Source organism: Mya arenaria, chromosome 15, assembly GCF_026914265.1.
Source record: "Mya arenaria isolate MELC-2E11 chromosome 15, ASM2691426v1".
In the NCBI taxonomy this organism is placed as follows: Eukaryota; Metazoa; Mollusca; class Bivalvia; order Myida; family Myidae; genus Mya; species Mya arenaria.
The window spans coordinates 38,552,318-38,555,994 of record NC_069136.1 but is presented as its reverse complement, the minus strand read 5'-3'; the positions used below and the strand labels follow the sequence as shown (position 1 = coordinate 38,555,994).

The window sequence follows — 3,677 nt, the reverse complement described above, 5'->3', positions numbered from 1 at the left end:
ATATATCATTCCCCCCACAGTCTGTTATGGAGTTCATGAACGAGCCTTCCCAAGCCACAACTCCAGATATTAGTTGTTGCAGAGCTGTAAAAAGGTATATTTTTATTTGAAATGCATACAAAATGTACATAATATCACAGGTTGTAACAAATAAATGTAATGCAGTGCAATTATTGGGGAAGAATCGCAAAGATTGTCCACCTCTCAACCCAGAGGGATTCAGGTTCGATCCCCGGCTTAACAAGGATTGTTCTAAGTTATCAAAAAACATTTTAATTGCATTTTAGATTTAATATAATGACCAAAGACATTAATTGATTATAGGAAAATTATTTTTCAATTTACCTTTCACACCCTGATGACTTTAATACTGGAACCATTGCCCTGTTGCTTTTTTCTTTTTGGTATCCTTTCAGTTTTCATCTCAACAGTAAATGGAATGGCGCTAGAGATGATTTTCCCAGCATTTGATTTCCTGGATATTGTATTTTGTCCCACCAATATACTGTTAATGGTTTTTCTGTACTGCAGGGCATTGGGGTTTGTATTGGCACCATTATAGGTGGACCTTTGTTGATTGAAAATGTTTTCAATAACATCTGAATTTATCAGTCCTGGTGTAATGTAAATTTCTCTTGACATTTTCAGGACACACTCACAGAGCATTAGAAAACCTTGAATACAAGACTGTATGTCTTCATGACACTGTGTTGACATCAGTTTCTTGGCCATTTCTTTCTTGCTTATTGAACTTTCATATGTGTGTCTTTCCCATTCTAGAAACCATTGGCTCACGTCTTTTAATGTAGTTAAACGAGTGTCATCGTATGTTTTAATTGGTCGCATGTCCCGAAATATTGATACCATCAGAGAAGTTTGTTCTAAGAGTTCTATTACCCCATTCAGTACTTCTCCTTTTTCTCCAAGACTGTTCTTAAATTGATTGAGTACATGGAGCATTTCAGTGTTTAACACATCTTCTGCAAGATGGTTCCTCATTTTCAATCGTGAATCTGGGAAAATATGTTCATTGGTTAACTTTCGATGAAGTTGAAGGCTGTTTTGTTGGTCCCATTTGTAGCAATCAATAAACATTTGCCATTGTACAGTATAACCACTGGGAAGTGTTAAGGGTCGAGTAGATTTGTTAGTAATACCACTTTTAATGATGTTATTTCTAACCTTTTTTATGACATGTGAGATGTCCATCATAAAAATAACTGGTTGAGATGTAGAAGGATTAAGTGAAAGGAATTTGTAGTTTTGGTAATTGTTTTCTCCTACACATATATGCATGAAGGATTTGTTGCATGATGCTCCATCCATGCATGCATACAATACTTTAAATCCATATGTCCATAGAAGTTACACTGCTTTCCAAAATAATCCATAAAGTTCAGAAGCTTGAATGTTATGTGTTATAAAATGGGGAAGCGGAACCCTGTTATCCCAAGATATAATAGCTGCAGGACATGCGTGCCCAGGTGTTTATCAGAACTTCCTTTTCTCAATGTGTTACACAAATCTCCTTCTTCTCCAAGATCGGTAAATCCAACTAATTCAACAACATCACCATTTTTATTGACTTGAACATCACTTTGAATTGACATCTCATCAAATATGAGCCCACCTATCATTCCATTTTCTGGTATGTTTCTTCTCTTTGCTTCATCTAGCATCCACTCAAACATGGTGTGGTCAAATCCAGGATCTTGTTTTAGTTTGTTTTTGTACATGATCAGTGTAGAAGCTGATGGAAGAACCAACATTTTTGAAAATACTAACATTTCATAACTTTGGGGACTTCTATTATAAAGTTGAAGACATGTTCCTATGAACGATTTTGACCACCTACGGCCCCTTGGGTCTCTTGAAATGTTTTTGGACTGTTCTAAGAATAACTGCACAAGTTCAGGATGTACATGTTTTAATAGATGCTTAATCCTTTCGACATCTTCATTTTCACTATTTTCTGGTATTCTATTTTCTTTGTTTTCACTTCCAGAAGAAAAGGTCATTGTTCGACAAATTTTACATGTCATTGATTGTGTCCCAAATGATACCAGTCTATAACATGAAACAGATCTGATGGCCCTGACTGATGGAGTAATGCTATTATTCTGAAATTGTTCGAGAATATGGAAGCGACTTACTATTATGTTTTTATTTATTTTAACACCTTCACATATTTGTAATTTTTCAACGATTTTGCAAATATTTTCAATACTATCTTTTTCAAAGAAATACTTGTTTGTGACATGAACATTTTCAAGGTTAACACTCTTGCCACTGACAGATAATTCCCATGTTCTGTCATTATAAAATGTTATGTAATTGCATTGCCATTTGAAAAAAACAGCCACTTTCTGTTGAACAGCTGATTTCTTTTTCACAAATGGTAGTAACAACAAATGACTTAGGGATATATTCAGCAATTTCCTGAAAGTTTTGAGAGTGATTGGTAATCAGTTCATTCAAAGGATTAATAGCAATTCCTCTGTAACATGTCAACCATGATTTATTAAGTCGCTTTCTGACACGCTTCACTTGCGGGTATACTGAAACTAAATTGTCGAGAAATATTCGCATTCCTGGAATGGCTTCAATACATCCAGACTCTTTCATTTCAAATGTGAATCTATTATATAGCGCATTTACTTCTATTTCACTCTTTGCCTCCGCAGTTAGCCTTTCAATCAACCTGAAAACAAAAGTTTTTATTTAAAAAAAAGTGAATACAACATAATGTTTTGACCCTCCCCCCCCCCCATTAAAAGTTGTAATCTCATAAAATGACTGCTTTAATGTTAAATTGCAAGTGAATATATCAATATAATTATATTCCATTAAAATAAGGTTGATGATAGTAGTTTTAAAGTTGCACTGTCACAGATTGAATGTTTTGATAAAAAAAATCGTTGTCTTGGAATGAGACTTATTTTGCATAAATTTCTGTCAGCCAGTGATTGCACTGCTTACTATAATCCATGTAGCAGTTGTTTATATTGACATACAGAAATTTATGTCATCATGGCTAAACGTGTTAGAAACGCTTTTAATATTAAAAAAATGGCAGTTACCCAAACAATTTAGATCTTTTCTATTGTGACTTATCTTATATGACTGAATTAAAAGCACTGATTCCAAAATCATCTGATATTGATGTGTAAAAATTGTCAATCAGTGAGAATGCAGCTTTAAAAGATACTGTAAATTTATTTATGCACGGATCTTATTGTATCCTATCGGACCCAAACAATTGCATATTAGATGTTTTTTTTGTGAGATCATGTTGACATAAATATAACTTTCAACAGTATTACAAAAAAAATGTTTTGTGTCTCTCATTTCAGTTTAACATGCGATGATTTCAAAGAGACAACAGAATGTCCGGAATACAATGAGGACCAGCCACAGATTGAAGGTGTTGATATAGAGGCTACCGAAGATATTGAAAATCTCGATGATGACTTCAACAGGATAATAGCATCAATTATATCTATTGAAGCTGAGGCTATAGAATTTGAGATTCCTGAACAATTCAACATCACCACAGTAATAGAGAATATGAAATATGAAAAAGAAGTAACTGAAAATCATAAATGCATTAATGAAATTCTTGACGAAATTCATCAGCCAAAATTATCAATATTCGTGAAAATAATATTCCTTAAATT

At 33.6% G+C, this 3,677-nt stretch overlaps 1 pseudogene; it reads right to left on the bottom strand.

Moving 5' to 3' along the window:
• Positions 1-348: 348 nt before the first annotated feature.
• Positions 349-2,018, bottom strand: LOC128219358 (uncharacterized; annotated as a pseudogene).
• Between the last annotated feature and the right edge of the window lie 1,659 nt (positions 2,019-3,677).